This window comes from Pan troglodytes, chromosome 1 (genome assembly GCF_028858775.2).
Source record: "Pan troglodytes isolate AG18354 chromosome 1, NHGRI_mPanTro3-v2.0_pri, whole genome shotgun sequence".
NCBI lineage: Eukaryota > Metazoa > Chordata > Mammalia > Primates > Hominidae > Pan > Pan troglodytes.
This window is the reverse complement of record NC_072398.2, coordinates 59806072-59825027: the sequence shown is the minus strand read 5'-3', so window position 1 is coordinate 59825027 and position 18956 is coordinate 59806072. Positions and strand designations below refer to the sequence as shown.

At 34.7% G+C, this 18956-nt stretch overlaps 1 long non-coding RNA gene across 1 annotated transcript in view; it reads left to right on the top strand.

Annotated features, from left to right (window-relative positions):
- LOC112206075 (uncharacterized) overlaps positions 1-18956 on the top strand; it is a 426849-nt gene that overhangs the window by 150300 nt on the left and 257593 nt on the right. The window contains exon 3 of the long non-coding RNA XR_002940257.3: positions 13770-13919. This is a non-coding gene — a long non-coding RNA (uncharacterized LOC112206075). The remainder of the gene's footprint in view (positions 1-13769; positions 13920-18956) is intronic.

Below are 18956 nucleotides of genomic sequence, written 5' to 3'. Positions count from 1 at the left end.
AGCAATTCTCATTCCAAAAGGGAGCAACAGGCAAGAAGAAAGGGTTTACAGGCCCCGAGCAATTCCAAAATCTAACTGCAAAAAATGAAATTAAATGTTAAGATGCTAGAATAATCTCCTTTAACTCCATGTTTTGCATTCTGGCCACGCTGGAGCAGGTGTTGTGTCTCTAAGACCTCAGGCAGCCCTACGCCTATGGCTTTACTGGGCTTAGACCACAAAGAATCTATCATGAATTGAAATCTCCTGCCTGAAGCTTTCCCAGGCTGGAGTTGTATGCTAGTGACTCTATAATACAATGCTGAAGTCTTGGGGGTTTCCCCACTCCCATGGATCAATTAGGAATTACCCTAATGGGAACTCTCTGCCAGGGTCTTGCCCCTACACCTCTGATGGGCTTTGTCCTAGTTGGGGTTTTCTGTGGTGGCTCTGCCCCCTGAAAAGGGTCACTGCCTGTGTGTCTAGTTTATCTCATACATTCTTTGAAATCTAGATGGAGGCTGCCATGGCCCCACAGCTCCTGCACTCTGCCTGTCTGCAGAGTCAGTGCAATGTGAATATTACCAAAGTGCCCTTCAGAGCTATAGAATAAGCTGAACTTTGGCAAACCTGAGCAAGAGCTGGGGCATCTGAGGAGCACTGTGCCCCTGAAATAGGAAGCAGAGTCCTGTGGCAGCTCTGGGCATCAAATACTGAGGTGTGGAGGGCACTTTTCTGGACACTTTGCCCTCAGAATCCTAGCTTGCTTTGAAGATCTCTGAAATACCTTAGGGGTCATTTTCCCATTGTTTTCAGGAAGAGGGACTGGCTTCCTTCTATTTATATTAATTGTTTTAGCAAATAAACACTTTGCCACACTCAGTATTCTCTCTTAACGGTGCTTTTAAAATCTTTAAGTGGCCATTCTCAGAGTTTTCCAAATCTTTTTATTCTGTTTTTCCTTTAATTATAACTTCTGTCTTTATGGCATTTACTTTTACTTTCATTTTACTGTAAGTAGCCAAAATAAGCCATGCAGAATCTTGAATGCTTTGTTGTTTAGATATTTCTTCTGCCAGATATCCTAGTTCACCACTTTTAAATCCTGCTTCCATAAAGGCCTACGGCATGGGCAAAATTCAATGATGTCATTGCCACTTTATGAGAAGGATAGCTTTTACTCCAGTTTCCAATAAAATATTTATTTTTTCCACTTAAGACTTCATCAGTATGTTCTTTACTGTCCATATTTCTACAAACCTTCTGATATTGACTACTTAAGAATACATAAAGAAGTCCCAGACTTCCCCTACAGTTTTTTCTTTTCTTCTGAGCCCTCATCAAAGGTACCCTTAATGCTCTATTTGTGGCATTATAGAATGATTCTAGCCTGGTTCTACAGATTTTTCCATCCTCTACCCATTATTCATTGCTAAAGCCACATCCACATTTTCCAGTATTTGTTTTAGCAACAGCCCTATTTCTAAATACCAATTTTCTGTCTTATTTTGTTATACCAATTTTGTGTTGCTGTAACAAAATACAAGAGATTGGGCAATTTATAAGGAGAATAAATTTATTTCTCATGGTTTCAAAGCTTAGGAAGTTCAATACCAAAGTGGTGGCATCTGGTGAGACACTCTTGTTTCATTATCTCATGATAGAAGGCAGAAGGGCAAGAGAGTGCACTTAAGAGTGAGGGTGAAAGAAAGAGGGAGTAAAAGAGGAAAGGGCCTGAATTAATCCTTTTATCAGGAACCCACCCCCGCAATAACTAGTCCTGTTCCTCTATAATGTTATTATAGAGGGCAGGGCCCTTAGGACTTTAACATCTTAAAGGTCCCACCTCTCAACATTCTTGCTTGGAGATTAAGTTTCCAACACACAAACTTCTGGGGACACATTTAAACTATAACACTATAGCAACCTATGTTAGTATTTCCTTTTCTTTATTTTTAATCTTCATAATCATCATTTTATTTCAAAATGTGTGTGAATATTTAAATTAATTACTTCTAAATACAAATGGTCTCATATTTCTTCTCTGTCTTATTTTTATTCTTTTCATAACCGAATTTCCCTAATCAACTATTTTTTACCATTTATTTTTTCCTTACATTTGAAACATCCCCTCTTGCGTCACCACTTTCAGTGTTTCTACTTATTAGAGAAGACAGAAAAAAAATTAAAAGACATTGTTCATGTGCTCCTCCCACCACTTTACCCATTTACATAAATTCATGTCCTTATTTTCTGTTCTTTTGTTTCTTTCCAAAGAGAAATGTTAATTAAGAGCAACCTGTCTACTTGTTCAGTAGATCTCATTTTTACTTTCTTATGCAAAAACAATGTCAGAATTTTTTCTCATTCATGTGCATGACTTTTCAGCAAAACACCTCAAAATAAGATTATGTCTGCATCTATTATTTTGATTCATCTTCTTCATTTTTCTATTGACGCTAGTTAAATCTAGCTCTGGCCAAAATACATTTTTTTCAAGTTTAACGCTTACCTCCAAGCTGCTGTTTCCATAGCTAAGACTCAGTCTTCATATTACTTGATCTTGCTGCAATATTCCTTTACTGGGAACTATTTGCTCTTACTTGCACCCCATTGCATCTTAGTTATATTTATGTTGCGTTGGATGTTCTAAGTGTCTAAGTTTCTCTTAGCTGGTTTCTCTTAGTCTCTTGACACATAAAAGTCTGAGTGTTCCAGGACTACTTCTTAATCAGAACTTTCTCTAGTAGTAACATATAGTATTGCATGGGCTTAAAAGCCATTTGTCAGGTGATTTTCTCATTAAAATGCAAACTCCTATATATAATGCCCTCTTAACATCTTCACTTGTATTAAGCCCAAATCTAACAAGTCCTAAACAAAAATCCTGGTCTGGTCTTCTCATGTGAAAATAGCTCCCCTATAGAAATCTCAGCATAGTTAATGTCAGCTCAAGCCACAGTCTAAAATCATTCTTCTGGATCACTTACATGCACTTCTGACTGTCACTAAATACTATTCCTTTTACCTTTAAATTATGTGTAGAAAATGTCACTTCTTCCTTTACAACCTGATCATCATCACCACTATCTGTCACCTTAGATTTTTGTGATAGTCCCCTGGACCTCTCATCTCTGCCCTCTTCTCTATAGTTCACTCTCAACACAATGGCTAATGTGAAGTTTTTAAACGTCTTGAACATTACTGTCTTTTCGAAAGTTTGAAGCAGCTACCCAGGTCACTTAGAGAAAAAAAATTTTTTTTTTTTTTGCAAAAACTAAAATGCCCACTAGATGATAAACTTAATTCTCACCTAACACCACTATTCTGATGCAGTCTGCTACCACTGTTTCCAAGAATCCAGTTTTGATGCACTGTCCTCCTTGAACCTATTAGATATGCTCCTATGTAGATTGTTTTCACTTTGCTTAGAAGACGCTTCATCCTGAGACTTTGCTGAAGTTGCTTATCAGCTTAAGGAGATTTTGAGTTGAGATGATGGCGTCTTCTAGGTATACAATCATGTCATCTGCAAACACGGACAATTTGACTTCCTCTTTTCCTAATTGAATACCCTTTATTTCCTTCTCCTGCCTGATTGCCCTGGCCAGAACTTCCAACACTATGTTGAATAGGAGTGGTGAGAGAGGGCATCCCTGTCTTTTGCCAGTTTTCAAAGGGAATCTTCCAGTTTTTGCCCATTCAGTATGATATTGGCTGTGGGTTTGTCATAGATAGCTCTTATTATTTTGAGATGCATCCCATCAATACCTAATTTATTGAGAGTTTTTAGCATGAAACGTTGTTGAATTTTGTCAAAGGCCTTTTGTGCATCTATTGAAATAATCATGTGGTTTTTGTCCTTGGTTCTGTTTATATGCTGGATTATGTTTATTGATTTGCATATGTTGAACCAGCCTTGCATCCCAGGGATGAAGCCCACTTGATCATGGTGGATAAGCTTTTTGATATGCTGCTGGATTCAGTTTGCCAGTATTTTATTGAGGATTTTTGCATCGATGTTCATCAGGGATATTGGTCTCAAATTCCCTTTTTCTGTTGTGTCTCTGCCCGGCTTTGGTATCAGGATGATGCTGGCCTCATAAAATGAGTTAGGGAGGATTCCCTCCTTTTCTATTGATTGGAATAGGTTCAGAAGGAATGGTACCAGCTCCTCTTTTTACCTCTGGTAGAATTCGGCTGTGAATCCTTCTGGTCCTGGACTTTATTTGATTGGTAAGCTATTAATTATTGCCTCAATTTCAGAGCCTGTTATTGATCTATTCAGAGATTCACCTTCTTCCTGGTTTAGTCTTGGGAGGGTGTCTGTGTCGAGGAATTTATCCATTTCTTCTAGATTTTCTAGTTTATTTGCATAGAGGTGTTTATAGTATTCTCTGATGGTAGTTTGTATTTCTGTGGGATCGGTGGTGATATCCCCTTTATCATTTTTTATTGTGTCTATTTGATTCTTCTCTCTTTTCTTCTTTATTAGTCTTCCTAGCGCTCTATCAGTTTTGTTGATCTTTTTAAAAAACCAGTTCCTGGATTCATTGATTTTTTTGAAGGGTTTTTTGTGTCACTATTTCCTTCAGTTCTGCTCTGATCTTAGTTATTTCTTGCCTTCTGCTAGCTTTTGAATGTGTTTGCTCTTGCTTCTCTAGTTCTTTTAATTGTGATGTTAGGGTGTCAATTTTAGATCTTTCGTGCTTTCTCTTGTGGGCATTTAGTGCTATAAATTTCCCTCTACACACTGTTTGAATGTGCCCCAGAGATTCTGGTATGTTGTGTCTTTGTTCTCGTTGGTTTCAAATAACATCTTTATTTCTGCCTTCATTTCGTTATGTACCCAGTAGCCATTCAGGAGGCAGGCTGTTCAGTTTCCATGTAGTTGGGTGGTTTTGAGTGAGATTCTTAACCCTGAGTTCTAGTTTGATTGCATTATGGTCTGAGAGACAGTTTGTTATAATTTCTATTCTTTTACATTTGCTGAGGAGTGCTTTACTTCCAACTATGTGGTCAATTTTGGAATAGGTGTGGTGTGGTGCTGAAAAGAATGTGTATTCTGTTGGTTTGGGGTGGAGAGTTCTGTAGACGTCTATTAGGTCTGCTTGGTTCAGAGCGGAGTTCAATTCCTGGATATCCTTGTTAACTTTCTGTCTCATTGATCTGTCTAATGTTGAGAGTGGGGTGTTAAAGTCTCCCATTATTATCGTGTGGGAGTCTAAGTCTCTTTGTAGGTCTCTAAGGACTTGCTTTATGAATCTGGGTGCTCTTGTATTGGGTGCATATATATTTAGGATAGTTAGCTCTTCTTGTTGAATTGATCCCTTTACCATTACGTAATGGCCTTCTTTGTCTCTTTTGATCTTTTTTGGTTTAAAGTCTGTTTTATCAGAGACTAGGATTGCAACCCCTGCCTTTTTTTGTTTTCCATTTGCTTGGTAGATCTTCCTCCATCCCTTTATTTTGAGCCTACGTGTGTCTCTGCACGTGAGATGGGTTTCCTGAATACGGCACACTGATGGGTCTTGACTCTTTATCCAATTTGCCAGTCTGTGTCTTTTATTTGGAGCATTTAGCCCATTTACGTTTAAGGTTAATATTGTTATGTGTGAATTTGATCCTGTCATTAAGATGTTGGCTGGTTATTTTGCTCGTTAGTTGATGCAGTTTCTTCCTAGCCTCGATGGTCTTTACAATTTGGCATGTTTTTGCAGTGGCTGGTACTGGTTGTTCCTTTCCATGTTTAGTGCTTCCTTCAGGAGCTCTTTTAGGGCAGGCCTGGTGGGAGCGAAGGATATGAACAGACACTTCTCAAAAAAGACATTTATGCAGCCAAAAGACACATGAAAAAATGCTCATTATCACTGGCCATCAGAGAAATGCCAATCAAAACCACAATGAGATACCATCTCACACCAGTTAGAATGGTGATCATTAAAAAGTCAGGAAACAACAGGTGCTGGAGAGGTTGTGGAGAAATAGGAACACTTTTACACTGTTGGTGGGACTGTAAGCTAGTTCAACCATTGTGGAAGTCAGTCTGGCGATTCCTCAGGGATCTAGAACTAGAAATACCATTTGACCCAGCCATCCCATTACTGGGTATATAACCAAAGGATTACAAATCATGCTGCTATAAAGGCACATGCACACATATATTTATTGCGGCACTATTCACAATAGCAAAGACTTGGAACCAACCCAAATGTCCAACAATGATAGACTGGATTAAGAAAATGTGACACATATACACCATGGAATACTGTGCAGCCATAAAAATGATGAGTTCATGTCCTTTGTAGGGACATGGATGAAGCTGGAAACCATCATTCTCAGTAAATTATCGCAAGGACAAAAAACCAAACACCACATGTTGTCACTCATTGGTGGGAATTGAACAATGAGAACACATGGACACAGGAAGGAGAACATCACACACCGGGGTCTGTTGTGGGGTGGGAGAAGAGGGGAGGAATAGCATTAGGCGATATACCTAATGTTAACGACGTGTTAATGGGTGCAGCACACCAACATGGCACATGTATACATATGTAACAAACCTGTACATTGTGCACATGTGCCCTAAAACTTAAAGTATAATAAAAATAAATAAATAAATAAATAAATAGATACTTCATTAGATATCCACATGGATTTCCCCTCAGTTTTTCAGAAATCTATCTATCTATCTATCTACAAACACACACACACTACATACATACATATATATATATATATATGCACATGCACATACACATGGAGAGAGAGAGACAGAAAGAGAGAGAGAGAGAGAAAGAGAGAGAGAGAGAGAGGGATACAGGGAGGGAGGGAGGAGAGGAGGGAGGGTGGGAGGGAAAGATATTTAAATAAATACACACTGCTGTAACAGAGTGTCTTGTTTTCAAAAAGTTCTTTTTCTCTGTCTTTTTCTTTTCTGACCATTCCTTGTCTTGCCTTTAATAATGAGAGAATAGTCTTTGTTTTCCTTCTTTCCTCCAGGCCCACCCTTGTACACTGTTTCTCCTGTCTAATTGTGTGGTTGTTTAGAAGTTCCAGATATTAAATCTTGAAACAATTCAGGCCATTATGGTATCCTGTGTCCCCACCTAGGGATTACTTCAAGGCTACATTTAATTTACAGCACAGCTGTACCCAGGATGATGCCAGCCGATTCATCAGATGGGGCAACAGCTCAAGATAGTCATTGGAACAAGTCATATAGTTTGGCACCCCTTTATCACTCCTGCATGGTTATCAGACGATGCTCCCTTTCTTAAACCCTTGTCCTTGACCCAAAGAGCTGAAATAGTTCCATTAGGGCACAAGCCTCAAGTATTTCCCCACTGCTCGCTGTGGAAATAAAGTCACTGTCCCTTCACTGCACTTTGTACTTTTTATTGGCTTTGCAAGCAGTGAGCAGCCAAGCCTGCACTCAGTTACAGTGCTACGAATATTAATTTGTTTCATTTTATTTTTATTTCAGTTGTTTACATGAATGAACTTGGTAGGTTCTATGCATTTCCATATGTAATTACTAAGAGTCGAAATGAATAAGTGTGACTTCAAAAGTATCGTTCAATCAAAATCAAAAGCTGGGAGAAATAATATAAGAATTTCTTTTTTCATGTACAGTGTGGAAATCTGGCTAATCAAATAGCAACACAACCTGTTAATAGGATAAAGCTGAGATTTTTGCTTAAGGGAAAATACAACCTCACAAAGCTTTGGTGGTGTCTATAGGAAAAATATCAGAATTAATTAAGAATTTTAAGTTTGGTTTAAGGCAGGTTTTTCAATGTGTCAATCAGGATTAGGTAAGAATTGAATACAATACTTCAGAAGTGATAGAAACAGCAAGAGGAGGACTTTGAGAGAAGTATTAAAATAATCTTAGGGTGTAATCCATTTATTGACACTTTACATTAAAAAGCTGATGGTTTCTCAAGAAGTTCCTGTAAGGAGCCACAGAATCACTGCTAGGGCAGGACATTCTTAGAAGAGAAAATAAATATTAATAAAAACAGTGGAATAGCAAAACAGTGTCAAAGTGAAGAGTAAGGTGTAGTTCAGATTATCAGAGTCCAGCTTGAATATGGGATTACCCAGTTTTGAGGCATTGGTTCTTGATGATTTAAGTCTAGTGTATTTTTATCTAATTGATGAGAAGTTACCCGGTTTACTGGATTCCTGGAATCACTACTCTTTAAGTCAATATGACTCTCTCTTCTATGTACTTTTAATTCCCTTGGAGGTTTTCTCCGCATTCTCAAAACAATTTTTTTTTTTACTTTATATTCTGTGTGTGCTTCCCAAATTAGTATTTGTAATATTTTCTTTAAAAGAAATCTAATTTTTTACAATATAGTTAAATATTCTTAAATTTATAGATCACAAAGTATACAATTATTCGATTATTCTTAACATATCAAAATATATTTTATCTTTCATTTTATAAACAGTTTATCAATACATGCTTATTCATTAGCAAATAAATGTTATATTTATATAGAGTACATTAAAGAGTTGAAATAATTACCTATGAAATTGAGACATGCATATTTTAATACAGAAGGCTTTTAGAATATGTTTTTCTTTTCTATTTTTTGTTTGTCTGTTTCAAGAAAAGATGCTCCATTATACCAATGTTACTCTTCCACTTCTTCCCTTATCCCCTTTCCTTGGTTATAGAAGGTTTCAATTATGTTATATTTTAAAAGAGGGACAATTGAACTTACCAAGAAATATTTGTTGTATTCTTGAATCCTTAAAGGAAGGGATACTATTGAGCTAGTGGTATATCTGATGCAGGTGTTAAAAGAGTTACTTAATAATCAGACTCTAAATATAACTACAATCGGCCAAACTTTGCAGTCATGTATGAGAACAGAAACAGCTCTTTATAGCCACTCATGCACACACACAATCCTTATATATTTATTTGCCATTTTCTCATTAGAACTGTTTACATGAAGTACTAATTTGTCATCCATGTCAAAACCATTACACTTACTGAAAGAATCCTACAAAGCATACCACAGAACTGTTAAGGTAATATTACATAATTAAAATTATTTTTGAAATCCCTCCAGAAAATAACCCCTACAGAATTTTGAATTCAATTTTAGTAATTATTGTAATTATGGAAAAATTATCACTTGCATTTTAGGGCAATATTCAAATATTATTCAGCAATAAGTCTAGAGAAGAAGAAAAATAATTAAGATGCATTATACTACATCATTTGAAAGTAGTGTAAGCAATAGATAAATTCTAAAATTGTTTTGAACAAATAAATATTATTGAAATAATATATAGACTTTCAAGGTGAATATTTTAAGGAATACTATACTTTGAGCTACATAATTTCTAATGGATAGCCAATCTAGTGACACTGCTTTTATATTTCACTACTTTATTTCTTCAGAAAAGTCTGTTTGTGAAGAAAATTAAAAAATAGTAATAATAGTTTTAATACTGTTTCTCTGCAACTAAGAATAATAAACTGGCAGAGAAAAATTATCTTTGAATTATTTTTTCAAATTTTATGAAAGTGAGATTCACACACACACACGATTTCGCTAGATACAAGATTAGGTCATAAAACACTTTATAAATAGGAATTTTGACTTCATTAAATAATAAGACCATTCAAATATGATGATACAAAACTAAGGATATACGTTGAAATTATATAAGCAAGGTAGACTTGGTGCTGCAATTAACTATGTGTATTAGAGCTGAAAAACCACTTAACCTCTCTGGACTTTATAGCAAATTAATACAATTCTCCCTGATTGTAGAGTAATAAAATACAAGTTCTTCCTACTTCACTGGCTTTGTAATGGCCAAATTAGATAATAGATTTGTAAAAGCTTTGTACATCATAAAAGTTTTCCCAAACAGGTATTCTTCATCTACTTCATTCAGTTTTCACCTTATAAAATTTTCTCCATCTTAACTCTTTAGGGTTTGGCCTGTCTTAACTTGAGTCTTATTTTGCCTCCAATTTTCTCTCCAATATTAAACTACTTTGTTAGAGTAATATATTTAATTCTCTAAGACACTGCAGAAAACTACTCAGTTCGTGAGAATCAACTCTATATGATACTCCTGGAAGATGAACAATGGAAGGCACTTCTGTCATAATAACCACGATTCACACATTAGGCTGCTGCATTTTTCGTCTGTAATTTTTTACTCTTTCCCACAATATCAAGACCTATTTTTCTCCTCAAAATGTCAGTTCCATATTTCTTCCTTTGTTGAAAGATTACCAGTGTCCCCGTTTCACAAAGTTATGCAATTATAATGCAGAATCCATTTACTTCCCAGTAATTGGAGTTCACACATTGCTGTGGGAATAAAAGCAAGGCTTACAGTTCATAGTAAAGAACAAAAACATATCATACAGCTTGTACAAAAAGGGTAGAATGCTACTTGGCCTCAGTGACACTCTGAACATCAGTGTAGAATTTTAATTGCAGTTTGCCTTCTTTGTAATAAAAAAAAGTTCTAAACATTTTTCAATAGATTTGAAACTAAATTAAGACTCCACAGTATGATTTAAGTTGGCACAGCTAATGTCTCATGCCAGAAAAAAAAGCAGTCTATAGGTAACGTTGTGCAGTTATGTAATATGTGTAATCACTGATATCATGAGTGTCATTAAAATCAATTAAGTTACATTATGAAACTAATAATTTATGACAGAAACATCACCAAATAATGAGTGTTATATGATCTATTTTAACTTCTTAATGGCACATACTTCTTTTTAATGATCAAGAAAGTACCTGCGTTGGTTCACACTATTACCTGTGTCCCAAAGTCACTTATAATTGATTCCCTCACCAGAAGAAGAGATTTGTTGTTTATGGTGAAAGTCATATCCAAGCAAAGACTAGAATTGTTATGCTAGCCATTCCTTTTAAAATCTGTCACTCTAAAATTCATGCACAAATACAAATCAAACGCTTTATAAGTTTCTCCTTAAAACATTTTTGAAAGCTACTTACTAAAATTTAGATAATTATCAGTCATTCCTATACAAATAGTTTACCTACCAGCTCTCACATCTTTGTTCTGCCCATCAAATTATTAGATCTTTATTTTATTTTCTATTTCTTCAGCCTCGGAAGCAAATCAGATTCACATCTTTAACAATGTGAACTTTTGCAGGGAACTACTCACTTAGCTCCAGCAACAGTACTTTCTATGGGATCTGCCTAATTTATTCAAATAATTTTTTAGAATTAGGTTTAGGTCAATATTTCCTATTTATGAATACATTTGTTCATTCTAGCACTTACAATGTTGCAACCATGTTAATAATTTTATCAGAATGGTGCCAGTCATTTCAAAGACAAACTCCATTCTGTAGGTAAATCCCTTTCTCTTCTCAATATAAATAGCTGATCTGTCACTACACGCAGATGTCTTGCCCCTCTTCTTATGCCTGGTTTATTCTTATTCCTGCTATCTTCATGTCACATTGATACTCTTGGAAATAAACCTGGCTACACAGTATAAAGAAGTGTATTTAGGTCTGTCATTTCCTTTTTCACACCATAAAAACATTTGTATCCTCTTGTTTTTCCAGAAAGCATTCTTAACAATAACCTGCTTCACAAAATATTATTCTTTCCCCTCCTGATCATCTGGTTATCTCGACTGAAAATTTTTCACTGCATACATGCTACTGACAAGAGCTGCATAACATATTCCAGGGGAATATATATAATATAAATACATATATAAATTGACAATTTTGACAATTATATATGTATAAATTGACAAATCATAACTGTATATATTTATGGGGCACAAAGCTAGTTTTGATATATGTATACAGTGTGAAATGATTAAATTTAGCTAATGAACATATTCATTAACTTATGACTTTTTGTAATAAGACATTTGAAATTTACTCTTAGTTATTTTGAAGTATTCAGTAGATTATTGTTGACTACAATCAACGTGCTCTACAATGGATCTCAAAACTTATTTGTCTTTGCTCACTAAAACCTTGTACCCTTCGACCAACAACTTCCCATTCTTTTCTTCCCCCCCAATCCTCAGCCTCTGGTAACCATCATTCTACTCTTTACTTCTATGAGTTTAACATTTTTAGATTCCACATACACGTGAGATCATGTGATATTTGGCTTTATGTGCCTGGCTTATTTCTTAGCATAATGTCTTCCAGGTTCATCCATGTTATTGCAAATGGCAGTAACTCCTATTTCCTATTTTTTGAGAGGCTGAATAATAGTCTTTTATTTATGTATACCACACTGTCTTTATTTATTCATCTGTTAATGAACATAGGTTTATTTTATATCTTGGATATTGTAAATGACGCTGCAATGAGCAAGGAGCACAGATATCCCTCTGACACCTCAATTTCAATTCTTCTGGATCTATATCCAAAAGTGGGATTGCTGGCTTGTATAGGAGTTATATTCTTAGTTATATATATATATACACACACACACACATATATATACATATATATACATATATATACACATATATACATATATATACATATATACATATATATACATAGATATACACATATATATATATACACATATATACATATATATATATATTTGGAACCTCCACATCATTTTTCATAGTGGATGTACTAATTTACATTCCTACCAACAGTGTACAAGAGTTCCCATTTCTTCACATTCTCACCAAAGCTTGTTATCTTTCATCTCACTTTTATTCACTGTTATACTGGTGGTCCCAGAAACCAAGATAAGACAAGAGAAAAAGAAATATATTACCAGAGAAGACATAAAATAATCGTTGTTTGCAGATAACATGCTCATCAATATAGAAAATATTAAAGACAATAAAAAAGTCCTATGAGAATTAATAAGCAACTTTAGCAAAATCACATGAATGCAGCCACATATCAAAGATCATTAAATTATACATTCTAAAGGAGTCCTTTTTATTCTACGTAGAATTTTAACTCAATAAAACTTATTTTTAGTGTAACTGTAATACCACAGAAGTCAATATTTATGAAAACATACAGATTTCGAATGTATTCTGATATATTATAACAGTCGATCTGGAAGAAAAGATATTACACAGATTACACAGAGTGGCCGTATTTTAGGCCCTTTGCTATCTTGCTCTCAAACTTGAAATGTTATCCCACCACTTTCTTGTCCTAAGTCTCTACCTCATTCCTCAGCAACTTCCTATTACTTACTCCTGGGTAATACATTCCATATTCCATTTAAATATGTGTATTAGAAAATAATTTGGTCCACATCAGTTATAATAATTTTACAAGAAAATGAAACAAAGGAACCATTTTAATTCAAAATTTTGAGAACATAAATTTTTAACATAATATTTTGTTATTTGCATAACATAAAAGCACCTTATTTTCCAATAGAAGTAGAAGTAATTGCAGTAGAGTTAATTTTACAGTAGAAGCAATTACAATAGATTTCCCATTAGAAGAAACTACTACAGGAAGCAACTACTGCAATTTTCCAGAATTAATTACAATGGTAAAATTAAGTTGGCCAAAGTAGATAAAATTTTAACTTAATTCCACAAAATAAGCTAACTAAATCAAGCACTGACAACTTTGAAGGAATAATCTAAATAGAAATGCATGGCATAATTTGCCCCTGACTTATGATGATTCAACTTAAGATTCTTTCTTTAATCTTAGAATTTTTTTTTTTTTTACTTTATGATGGTGCAAAAGTAGAAATCATAATTTAAATTTTGAATTTTGATTTTTCTAGGCTAGTGATATGTGATATAATACTCTTTTGTGATGTTGGACCATGGCAGTGAGCCACAGCTCCCAGTCAGCAATGCGATCCCAAGAATAAACAACCGATTCTCGACAGTGTCCTATTTTGCCAGTCGATTTTGTTCAACAGTAGGTTCATGTAAGTATTCTGAGCATTTTTAAGGTTGGCTAGGTTAAGCTATGATACTTGGAATGTTAGGTGTGTTAAATGTGTTTTAGATTTCGAGTATTTTCAATTTATGATGGGTTTATTCAGTTTATTTACAACCCCACTGTAAGTCATGGAGCATATGCATAGGTTTTAAAACAAATTTTGAGAATATGAGGTTGAACAAAAGAAAGCAGACTCAAGAAAATATGTTTTTTTTTAATAATTCCATTAATATAACACTCTAGAACCAGTATATCGGTGTATTCGTAGAAGTGGGTTACATTCCAAGTGACTGGAGTATACCTTTAGAGGTGAGGAAAATACTGTATATTTTTGTTGTGGTGTTGGTTATACGAGTGTCTATGTTTGTCAGAACTCACCTAATTTTAAATTTTAAATTTTAAATAGATGTATTTATGTTATGGAAGTCATCCTCAAAATTTTGAATTAACCGTGATTAACACGTTTTGGGTAATATTTTGAGGCGTTATTGATGCATTTTAAAAAGATTTAAGTAAATGGTGAGATGTATTATATTTATGTATTTGAATTTGGAAGTTATTTCTGAAGTTGGAATGCACATTCAACAAAATCCTTTTTCTTTTCAAGGAAATGTAACTTGCGTTGTGCTGAAATATCGTAACACATAAGCAGGTTTGTGTATTTTGTTGCAGGTGTGTGGCAACATAAACTCATTTTTTATTAGTGTCAATATAAATTGGCACAACTATTTTGTAAAAGGATTACATAAGAATACTTTTCTGGGATCTACTGACATTAAAATACATGTGGAAAAGAAAAAAAGTGATAATAGACAAGGGTCACAAGACAAAAATAAAAGTCATATTTTTGGACTGTTTCTTTTAGTGTAGAAGTATGATTTCTGACAAAAGTTCCAAGATAAATCAAAGATAAAAGAAGAATAAGAAGAGTATGTATAAAATGAGATTAATGTAACAGAAAATAGATCCCAGAAACAAGCCACTCAAATAAGAAGTTATGACATAAGGAAGAAATAGGACTGCATAGAAGTAGGGAAAAAGAGATCTTCAATAAATGGTAATGAAGCATCAACGTAACCACATTAAAAAATGTTTTACTTCATTTCAAAAAAAATAAATTACAGATTGATTAAAGATGTAAATATGAAATAACAAATGTAAATGTTTGGTAAGACAATATTGGAAGTTTTTTTCATTATGTCAGGAAGGGAATAAACAAATAAAACTGAAAAAGAATGATAGAAAATTTATATATTTATTTTGTGAATTGCTATTTATAAAAAGTATCTGACAAGAAAGTAAAAACAACTTGCGACAGATGGGAAATATATTTGCACTGCATACAACTGACAAAAATTAAACTAAAACAGACATCTACCACATAACAACGACTATTATAAGTCAATAGGAAGACATATAATCCAGTAGGAAAAATATGTAAAAGATTTTAACAAGTTCTTCATGAAAGAAGAAACCTAAATGATCAATAAACATTTCCAAAATGATAAATGTTTTACCTACACAGAGCTGTTAAATCAGAAACACCTGAAATAACATTACATGTGCATAGATTTGTCTGTTTTGTTGAGGCTAGGAGGCAGCAGGGATGGAGTTTGTAAACTGGCACAACTGAGTGGAAATATTTTGAAATTTTCTGTTGAATATGTACCGTGTATGACCAAATAATTCCACGCCCCTTTATACCTTTAGGGGTAATTGTGCATCTATGTCCCAGGATACATGGACAAGAATGTTATAGCTTTATTGTTTATAACAAAGGTTGCCAACATTTTTGGCACCAGGGACAGGCTCTGCGGAAGACAATTTTTCCATGGGTGGGAGTGCAGTAGGGTAGATGATTTTGGTATGAAATTGTTCCAACTCAGATCATCAAGCATTAGATTCTCATAAAGAGTGTGCAACCTAGATCCCTTATATATGCAGTTCACCGTGGTGGTTACACTCCTATGAAAATCTAATGCCACTGCTGATCTGACAGGAGGTGGAGCTCAGGCAGTAATGCTAGCTAGCCCACATCTCGTCTTACCTCCTGCTGTGGGGCCCAGTTCCTAACAGGGGGCCCCCGGATTGAGGACCCCTGGATTATGATATCTTTAAACCAGAAACTACACATATGCTCATAAAAATTAAAACAAAAAAAGTGTGTGTTATATTGACATACTAAGATACTTTTCAATACTGAAAATAAACACATTACACCTACATGAATGGACAATATATAGACCGCTCAATCATGGTATTTAACAAATAATAATTACACTTGGTTCAATTTACATGAAGTTCAGAAACAGGTAAAACTAAACTATATGTTTTATGTAAGCTATTATAACATATTTGGTAAAGCTGCAGGGAAAAGTAAAAGTCATAATGGTGATTATTGATAGTAAAGGCAGAAGATATGATCAACTAGGGACATTCCACAGAAAGAGCGAGAGTTCTAAAATATTCTAGTTTATATCATTGGATAAAATTGCATAATTGGTTTTATTAATGTTTCCTTTAATCTGAAAATATATGTACAGACTGCACAAAATATATTCTCTATATAATGTTTCATATTTTAAAATGCAGCAGTGATTAAACAGAAATATAAATCAGTTAATATCAATAAATTTTTCTGAATCAAAATATGATTTGAAAAAAAAAATTCTTGTATGATATCTCCATACAAGAGCAAGAAGTGGCAGAAACAAGTGTTTTTTTTTGTTTTTGTTTTTTTTTTTTTTTTTACTAGAAGAACCCATTTACCAACGGATACCTCAGCACTTAAACTAAAGAAATGGTTAAATGTCACAGTAGGAAGACATTTTATGAAATGATGCAGTATACCATATTTCAGGCAGGGTAAACTCAGGACATTGCACCAAGCACAAGCACAAGAGATTCAGAAGTAATTGTATGAGTTATTAGTAAAAAATGACTTACTTTAGCATATATTTTCCCCATATTATGCCAGGAATTATAAGATGCCATTATTCCTAAAGATGATGGTACAGCTCAACACTCCGTATGTATGTTCTGTCTGTTCAAGGGTAGAAAGTAAGGATATTTGCTGTTTTGTAGTCACTTTAGATAATACAGCCAAATGGTTAAATAAAAAGCAGGAGAATGAGACAAGTGTTTAGAGAGGAAAAAGCAGAACCTTTAAGAGAATGTTTGTAAAAATTACCATAGAAGATTTATTAGGAAGCTTGAACCATTTTCAGAAGCCAGGCCCACGTTTGCAAACACAGCCACTGATGGAAAAATAGCTATGGAATAACAAACAGAATTTCATCATGAAAAACTGATTGGATGGGCATCTGAACTCCCTTCCAACACAAATGTCCAAAGCCAGATAAGATGATGGATACAAGTACTTAATAGCAGTTTTATCTAAAGAATCAATAGCAAAAATAGTGAGTACAATGACCATATCTTGTCATCTTGTATTTTCCTTTTCCATAAGTAAGAAATGGTTATACGATTGCATAAGATATTTAAAGGTAGTCCCCAAAATAAGCGGAGAAAAAAAAATCCCATTCAGCTTGGGATTGAGAATAGAAACAACATAAAATTTAGTTTAGAGAAATGACTAAATGTAAAATTACTTAAATGTAAAATGTAAAATTATCTAATGTACGGACAGTTTTCTGTAAACATATAGTCCCTAATGAAGGAGCTAAAATTATACCACCTTTGGCATATCAACTATAATGAATTAAAGGCACTTGAAGAACAGCAGGTGCAAAAAGAACATTCTGGCCTATTTTCTGTTTCCTAAAGCAGGAGATGAAAGTCCCACGTGAAAAACACGCTCCCCAGACTGGAATAAAAGACAACACTCTTATCTTCAATGATGAGAAGTTGCGACTCAGAAAATACTATTAGAATTCTAGACTTTATTAGAATAACTCTTATTTTTTAGCCTCCCCACGTAAGTTAGTTGCTTCTTCACAGCTTACTACTGTTTGTCTAATTCAGTATCTAACCGACTCTAATTGTTTCCTTGGGTCTTCATTCCTTTCTGAAGGCCCCAATGCCACAGAAAATGTGTGTTAAATAAATTTGTGTGCTTTTCTCCTGTTGATCTGTCTTATGTCAATTTAATTCTCAGGCCCAGACAAAAGAAACTCTAAAAAGGAACTCTAGCTCCTCTAATTTCTGGCTAGAAGGGATTTTCAGAGTGACTGGAACAATACTTAACTCTGGGATTGTATTGCCACTGGGAGATGCTGAGCCTCTGACAAAAAGCCAGCAGTAGGAATGCTTACCATGTCAGCCTCCAAGATCTCTGCCTGCAGGGGCCCATCAAAGAGAGAGTGATAGAGTCTCTCATTGTTTTTTTTTTTCTCTTTCTTAATTTAGATTATCAGGAGAAAATATACGTATGAGCTAATTTTCTGGGTACAGTGACTCTGGTGTTTTGTGTTATAAGTAGAGTAATCTTGTTTTCTGATTGGTCCTTTCCCTGCTGGAGAGGGTCCTTGTCTTCCTTCATCTCTGTGTTTTGTGTACTTTTCATAAAGAGGAGAATCACAGGGCATGACACAAGTATAAGTCCTTATAAACTGTCCTTCAAGCCAGAATTACAGACTGATGAATTCACAGTTCTCACCAGACTAACAGCAGTTTAGACAAAATTTGGTGTGGTTTTCCAAGGGAAAACACACAGAGAGATATACACACACAACTAATTAGGCTCATTTTTTGGTCTTATTTTATGTCCAGAGTTCTTGGCTTTGTGACCATTGAGAACACCCTCTCTTATCTCTGCCAGCCAGGGAGTGCAAATATCATCTTGTATCTGACAGCCATTCAAACAGGCTGAGAACCTGAGGTACAAAGTGACAAGCAGCATTTTCTTTGTCTGATCATGCCAGATCTTAGGGGAGTTTGTCTTAATAAGAAGTCCCAGTCCATAAGGGCCATTTATTGTCCTAACCATTGCTACCTGCAAACTCCTTATCTGAGTTGTACCTGCCTAGTGTCACAGATTAGAGAATCTGTTAACTGGAGGCAC